General features: G+C 44.6%; 1 protein-coding gene across 2 annotated transcripts in view; it reads left to right on the top strand.

Moving 5' to 3' along the window:
- Positions 1-755: 755 nt before the first annotated feature.
- Positions 756-8,191, top strand: part of SIL1 (SIL1 nucleotide exchange factor) — a 239,962-nt gene continuing 232,526 nt past the window's right edge. The window contains exon 1 of one of the 2 annotated variants that reach the window (XM_012646364.1): positions 756-940. The gene's annotated coding sequence lies outside the window, so the exon portion shown is untranslated. The remainder of the gene's footprint in view (positions 941-8,191) is intronic. The other variant, XM_012646365.1, reaches the window with a different exon arrangement.

Here is an 8,191-nt window from a genome sequence, read left to right as displayed (position 1 = left end):
TCACTGTGTGGGGGCTCTGAGGGGAGTAGTGCCCATTTTACTGGTCAGGTTAAGCATTGTCTAGGCAAGGGGAAGGTCTAACATGGTGGTATAGTGGAAAGAGAACAGGACTTCGGAAGCACCCAAATCTAGCTTGAATTCCCAGCGTCTACTTCTTCTTTGTATGACCTCGTATAAGTGCTTTAACCTATTTGAGCCTCAGCTTCCCCACTTATAAAAAGGGGATGACCACTCCTGTCTTAGGAAATTATAAGTAAATAAAATGTATATGCAACACCTGGGACATAAAAAAATTGATATTCAGTGGGTCGAGCAGAATTAGAACTGCAGGTGACCACTTTATTTTTAAAACAATTGTCAAAAATGTACACAAGTATATAAAGTGGGTGACGTACAGATGTCCTATTTTGCATGAATTTTCAAAAATCTATTTATTGCTTGAGACTCTCAGCTTGTGTCCCAAACTGAGTCATAACGGCTTAATTTATTTTTACCCCCACCCCCACCTTCTCTGGTTTCTTTCTGAGGATTCTTCCGCTAGGAAGAAAGTTGGCTTTTGGGAAATCAGAGAAGAAACTTCGGAAGTTCCTGCTCGCAAGCAAAAACCAGGCCTAAAGGCATCCTTCTAGACTTTTCTCACTCCGGCGGAGGGACACGGGGAAAGAAAATGCAAGCGGCCTGCGGAGGGAGACGCTAGCGGACGGGACTTAACGGAAGCCGGAGAGAGGCGGGGCTCACAACTCGGAGAGCTGGAAGGGAGCGGCGTGGACGCCCGCTGTTCTGGCCGGCGGCAATTGGGCTAGGCGGCGAACGACGTAATAGCCGCGCGCTCACGGCTTCAGACGGTCGCTACCGCGTTTGCGCAAGGGGAGCTGGTTGCCGCTGCGGCCGCCTGGAATTGTGGGGATTGTGTCTTCCCCTCGGCTGCGGGAAGCCGAAGGTAGGGGCGGTGAGGGCCGCCCGGCCCTGGAGGTGGGCGGGGGGCTCACGGCGCTGCCTGGGCCTCCTCGCGCCCGCCGCGCCTTCCCAGCAATGTTCTGGGATTCCCACATATCCCCCCCTGGTATTTCCAAAGAGGGACATCGAAATGGGCCCAGGGCTCTCAGCCCAAGGTCCGCCTTCCGCTCCTTTCCCACTCAAAACGTCTCCAGCAGTAACTGCTCCATCGGTAGTAGAGGAGTCGAGACTGGCTTTGGCTCAGCAAATGTTTTAGTTCTGTCCCCTTTTCCCCGGCCACAGTTTCCGTTATCTATCCAAAGAAGAGGTGGATTAGGTGTTGATCTCCGAGACCCCTGCGTCTCTTTACCATATGGAATTGTGCCCTACTCCCTTCGTATTATCCACTTTCCTCATGTTTTGCCTTTGTCCTGGCAGATGGAAAACTTGCCTTTAACGTGAGGTTACAGACTTCGTTTGGTGTGTCTCAAATCACCTAGGGAGTTTGTGCATAATTCTTAGAGTCCACCTTCAGGGATTTTCACCTAAGGTGGTGCGTGGGCAACTGCAGTCCGCACCCCAGGTGGTTCTCACTTACACGGTCCTGGAATTCTGGCTTTGATTATCCGTTTCAGAAGGCAGGACGGAATGACTTGAGATACGAGCCCCTGGAATGGGGCTCCAGGTAGGAAAGGTTAGGAATCAGGAAATGCCCAACACCTGAGAGGCCAGTGGGGGCTTCCTTTGCAATGATACCTTTAAAAATTTATGTTCACTACCCATATGTAAGATCAGTTTTCTAATATTTTAAAATGTCTGGTTTTCGATTAAAGCCCAGTTGTCTTTCCCACCTCAATAAACCCAAACAAAACCGCAAACTGCTTTGAAGGATGGGGGTGGGGTGGGAGGTGGAGGGCTGGCTGTTAGATTAGACTTTGTAGGCTGAGAAGGAATTCTCCATATTTGCTAAGAACCTGATATGTTTATACACATAGTGTTTGTGTGAAAGATGGGTTTTTTGTTTTTTTCTAACCAGTAGACCACCAGGAATGAAAGATGGGGGTACGCACCTGTGTTTTTAGCTTTCGCCCCACCCAGAAAAGTTTTTTTCTTTTCTGATAAAAGTATAGCCAGATTTGGGGATAGGATAAGATTTTTTTTTTTTTTTTTTTTTTTTTTTTTTTTTTTTTGAGACAGTTTCACTCTGTTGCCCAGGCTAGAGTGCCGTGGCGTCATCCTAGCTCACAGCAACCTCAAACTCCTGGGCTCAAGCAATCCTACTGCCTCAGCCTCCCGAGTAGCTGGGACTACAGGCATGCGCTACCATGCCCAGCTGATTTTTTCTGTATGTATTTTTAGTTGTCCAGCTAATTTCTTTCTATTTTTGGTAGAGACGGGGATCTCGCTCTTGCTCAGGCTGGTCTCTAACTCCTGAGCTCAAGCTATCCTCCGGCCTCGGCCTCCCAGAGTGCTAGGATTACAGGCGTGAGACACCACACCCGGCAGTAGGATAAGATTTTGATGGAAGCAAGGGTGTAATGATACTGGGATTTGTATAACATGTGTCAGAACTTGGTCTGTGGGTTCCGTGAAGAACATAGCCTTTGGATTTTTAACGTGGTGTTGCCACACCAGATTTATTTTAACCTTTCTTTCAGATGTTTAGTGAATTTAATCTGCTAATTAATAATACATGTGCTGTCCTGATGAAATTGGCAATAAAAAAGACTTACTGCCCTCATTTTACAGATGATAGAAACGTGGAGTATTTTAGTTGGGTTGTGGCAGCCCAGTAACAAAAAGTTGCCTGTTACTTTGATGCCAGCTTTCTTCCCCTTCCTTGCCGTTTTCTGAAGACCAGCTATTATTTCTCTACAGAGGCCAACTTTGAGACCTGTTGTGTTTCATTGGTAGGAAAAGAGGCTAATAAAGGGAAAATGAAAAGTAACAATGGATTTTAAAATAACAAACATGCCAGCACTTAATCCTCAATGAATGTTCTCCTTTAGAGTGGTGTGGGTTGTAGGTGTTGAGGGGTGGCTTCATCTAAGTGATATGGCCATTGTTCTAATCATTTTTGAAAATCTGGAATTGTTTTCAGAGACTTTGTTTTTTCTGAGAGAGGGTTTTGCTCTGTCACTCTGGCTAGAGTACAGTGGTGTGATCATAGCTCACTGCAACCTCAAACTCCTGGGGCTCAAGTGATCCCCCTGCCTCAGCCTCTTGAGTAGCTGGGACTACAGGGATGCCCACTGCACTTGGCTAATTTTTCCACTTTTTCGTAAAGATGGTGTCTTGCTCTTGCTCAGGCTCGGAGACATTTTGAACCATGTGAGAGATCAGTGTCATTAATAAATAATACCATACTTTTTTTGTTTGTTTAATTCCATCTGGTATGGTTAAGTAACCTTGTTACCTGACTCCTCTTTGGATGAGTTAACAGTTCTGTTGAAGTGGACATAATGGATTTTTGGAGTATAGTGAACATGAGTTTTGATTCTGAGTCTACCACTTACTAGCCATATGACCTTGGACAAGTTACTTCACCTCTTGGGCTCCATAAGAGTGGAACTAATACTTACTTTGAAGGATGGATACATGAGGTAATACACATGAAAGCTCTTGGGACATAGGAATGCAATAAATGTTTGTTTTCACCCTCAGAGAATGAGGATTTGCGGGGAGTTTAGCTACGCTCCCTGCAAAAAATCGGGTCTTTTAGGTAGGGTTTGTCGCAAAGGATGAGAAAATGAGAGAAAATGCAGAATAATTGAAATAAAAGAATACACAGAGACGAAAGTATAGTTTTATAGATTTATAAAGATAAAAGACAAAAAGCGGGGATACTCAAGGGTCCCTACGATATCCCCGTGAATCAAAGGGCGCAGAATAAAGTTTCACGTGGGCATTTATAGGTACAGAGACCAGTCGCCACCGGTAACAGATTTACATAATAACAGGTAGTTTGTTTTAGGTTAAAAGGCTTCTATAGATCCCTAACTCACTCTGGTTACAAAGTCTTTCAAGGACAAGCTTCTAAGTTCTAAGATAAAGCTATTACTTAACAGAAGGGTTAAACAGATACAGTGGCTCCGATATTTATTTAGTTATTGCTATTAGAGACAGGTCATCAGAAGTCAAGCAGGAACTGTCCCTTGGGCTAATTGTTTTTAGCCGCAGGTATCTGTCTCTGGGCGGACACTCGTTGATCAGCTGTCATCCTGTGATTCCATGTAGACCTTGCTTTGTCCTTCAAAGCAGGTGAGAACCACGGGGTTGAGACCACAGCAGTCACCTTGGAAAGCAGCTGCTACTCCCCTTTTGAGATGCCCTCCTGAGGTGGAGCAGCTTTTGATATGCAAACTAACACATTCGCTTATTCTTTCAGGGCAGAGCCCTGCAAAACTTCTGAGACCATATCTGTCTCTAATATAGTTATATTAATTTATGGAGCGACAAGGATTTGCTATTTTTTTTAAAAGGATCTTGCTCTGTCATCTAGGTTGGATTGTAGTGGCGCAATCATGGCTCACTGTAGCCTGAACTCCTGGGCTCAAGCGATCCTCCTGCCTCAGTCTCTCAGGTAGCTAGGACTATACGTGTGCACCATCACACCCAGCTAATTTTTAAAATTTTTTTGTAGATATGAGGTCTTGCTGTATTGCCTGGGCTGGTCTCAAACTCCTGGCCTCAAGTGATTCTCCTGCCTCAGCCTCCCAAGGTGCTGGAATTATAGGCTTGAGCCACTGTGCCCAGCTAGGATTTGTTATTAATGAGAATATTCAAAACAACATGACAATCTCTAAAAGGAAGTTGTACCTTTTTCCAAATAGGTGGATGCCTTTCAATTCTCTGTTTCATGTGTTTCTGGATTCATACTCAGACCTGCTCATCCTGCCTCCTGTCTTTTTTTTTTTTTTTTTTTCCATTTATTTTCTGTCCTTTCTTAAGTGAAGTTCTGCTGCAGAGGCTGTCTGCCAGTCTCTTGGAGTAAGCCTCTTTTCAGGATAGCTAATCTGAACATTCTTACAATGCTAGCCTGTTGATCGTGTATTCCTGGGGATTTTTCTCTAGGGCTCCAGCTGGTGCTTGGATCATGCTCTGTAGCACAGACATCTCTAACTCCTGGATTTGGTGTCAATTTGGAGACCTGTCCTTGTGGAGCTAATCTTTTCTCTTTCTGAGAGAGGATGAATACTTTATCCTTCTCTGAGTCGGCCTTAAACTGGAAGCCTTAGTCTTCTACAGCAGAGCTTTGTATTTTAATTATATGTGATCTAAAGAGGTAATATCCCACCGTTTTCTTAATTTACTTTCACCAAGCATTTCACTGCTAAGTAGGGGAGGAGGAGAATAGCGTGTTGCTTTTCAGGTGAGGCTTTGAGTAAACCCTGATTCCTAGCATCAGCAGTAACTATGTTTATCTTTGGGACAAAAACCTTATAAAATATTCAAGCTGCTCAGACACATGTGGAGAACCTCATAAAATTTTCCTGACTTGTGAGGAGTTCACACCTGGCATTCTCACTTGTACACATTTCTGCCCTAGAGACAGAATCTGGTAGCAACAGAAAACTATGTTCAGCCCAGACTTGGAATTCCTTCAAATTCTGCAGGTAGCTACCAAACGAGGGTGTGGTGGTGCTGGCTGGTCATATCTGCCCTCATCCTTCTAATACTGTTCTTGGCTTTGGTATTGCTCTTGCAGAGTCAGTATATAAGTAACATCCTAGGAGGTCAAAGGCAGAGACCTCTCTCTGAAAATAGGGCTGGGCAAATGGAAAATGCCTCAGGAATGCTACTGAAGTGCCGTAAATCCTTCATAACAACCACCATGTTTCTTTGTGTCACTTTATTTGTGAAATGGGAATGTCTGTATTGATCTCTCCCACGAGAAGGGTGAATAACCATCGTAGTTTGCCCAGGACAGAAGGATTTCCCAGATGTGGGACTTTCTGTGCCAAAACTGGAAAAGTCCAGAGCAAACCAGGACAAATTGGTCATCCTACCTGTGACCATTATGCAAATTAATGAACATGCTGTCCTTAGGGTTCATCTAAGGAACAACCCTTTGGGTTCATCTAATTAAGTATTTTTCAACCTTTTGTTCATTATCACGTGTTAAGACATCCCCTAAGTGTCCACTCCTCCATGGAATTTTTCTTTTGAGACAGGGTCTTGCTCCATCATCCTGGATAGAGCACAGTGGTATCATCATAGCTCACTGCAACCTCAAACTCCTGGGCTCAGGCAATTCTCATACCTCAGCCTCCCTAGCAGCTAGGACTACAGGTGCACACCACCACACCTGGCTAATTTTTTTTAACTTTTTTGTAGAGATGCAGTCTCACTCTTGCTCAGGTTGGTCTCAAACTCCTGGCCTCAAGCAATCCTCCCACCTTGGCGTCTCAAAGTGCTAGGATTACAGGTGTGAGCCACTGCAACTGGCCCCCTATGGAATTTTAATACCACAGATATACCATGTATCTGTTTATGTACTGTGCCCTTTGGATGACCACAAGCCATTGCAATAGCCAAGATTTTTCTCCACCAAGAATCAATTTTCACTCCCTTCATGGTGATACTGCATCCGTTGAAAATGCATGGTCTTATCCAATATTCTTTTTCCAGCATAGTCATCAAGGTTTGTTTTCTATCTAGAAGACACAGCTATTTACCACAAGCTTTTTCAGTGCCTCAAACACCAAACTAGTAAAAGCAGAGGAACATTATCTCATCATATCTAAACTCCAAACCACAGCAATTACCAACACTTCTTTGACCAAATGTAGGAGTTTTCCCACACATACCAAGCAGCAGACACCAGCTGGGTATTCTCTAATTCAATTCAGACACTATCTACCTGGAGATGTCAGATCCCACAGGGTTAGGGCTCAGTTCCCCAAAACTGCACCCCCTCTTTGGACACCAGATGCAAGTCTGGGCCTCCAGAACTTCTTACTGACCAGCTTCAAGTTGGGGTTTCCACAACCCCCTCTTTGGGTTCTATTAATTTGCTCGAGTGGCTCACAGAACTAAGGGAAACATGTTTATTGGTGTATTATAAAGGATACAAAGGGATGCATAGGGTGAGGTATGGGGGAAGAGGCATGGAGCTTCCATGCCTCGCTCCCTGAGTGCACCATCCTCTAGGAAAACTCCAAGGGTTCAGCTGTCTAGAAGCTCTCTGAACCCAGACCTCTTGGGTTTTTGTGGACAACCATGAGAAAAGTAATTAGCCTTCAGGTTATGGGCTGGGACCCTTCTGGAATGAGGGTCATATGACCCATAGTCGGAAAGGATGAGGAAGCCAGAGAGAATGTTTCCTGAGACCTGCTCCTGAGCCCTAACACACCCAACACTGTAACAAAAGACTGTAGCAAGGGCTATGGGAGTTAAGAGCCAGGAACCAGGGAGGAAAACATATGTATTTATATATCATAACACCACATACCTGGTAAACTTCTTAGTCATTAGATGTTTGTGAACATAAGTGCTAGTAAGAATGATATTACTGTGTTGCTTGTTCATATTCCTTTTTTTTTTTTTTTTGAGGGTCTCACTCCATTGCCCAAGCTAGAGTGCGGTGGCATCATCGTAGCTCTTTGCAACTTCAAAGCTGCTTGAGCCCAGGAGTTTGAGGTTGCAGTGAGCTATGATGAAACCATTGCACTCTAGCCTGGGTGTCAGAGCAAGACCCTGTCTCAAAACAAAACAAAACAAAACAAAACAAAAAACTCCTGGGCTCAAATGATGCTCTTGCCTCAGCCTTCTGAGTAGTTGGGACTACAGGCACATTCTACCGTGCCCAGCTAATTTTTGTAGTTTTCGTAGACACAAGGTCTTGCTGTGTTGCTCAGGCTGGTCTTGAACTCCTGGCTTCAGGTGATCTTCCTGCCTTGGCCTCCCAAAGTGCTAGAATTACAGGTGTGAGCCATGGTGCCCAGCTAGTAGACTTTAAATGGACATTTCTTTACCTCTGGGGGTGGGCTCATGCTTAAATGCCTTTAATTTCTGGGGATTGCCAAGGGGGCAGCAGCCACCTGACTAAATTCTACAAAACTAGCAGGCTTTTCAGTTCAGTGGAAGTAACATAAAGTAGGACAGTCAATACAGACGAGATTGATTGCCTGCTTTGAGTGTAATGGATAGTAGGTATTGGAAGTGTAAGGGGCAAGCTTCTTAGCAAGGTGTTTAGAGTGGACTTTGTGTTCCCCTAACCCCCAGTCTCACATGAGGAGTTGAGTTTGATTGT

This window comes from Propithecus coquereli, unplaced genomic scaffold (assembly GCF_000956105.1).
Source record: "Propithecus coquereli isolate 6110/MARCELLA unplaced genomic scaffold, Pcoq_1.0 Scaffold242, whole genome shotgun sequence".
Classification (NCBI taxonomy): domain Eukaryota; kingdom Metazoa; phylum Chordata; class Mammalia; order Primates; family Indriidae; genus Propithecus; species Propithecus coquereli.
Note: the sequence above shows the minus strand (reverse complement) of the source record. Positions and strands in the feature narration are given on the sequence as shown.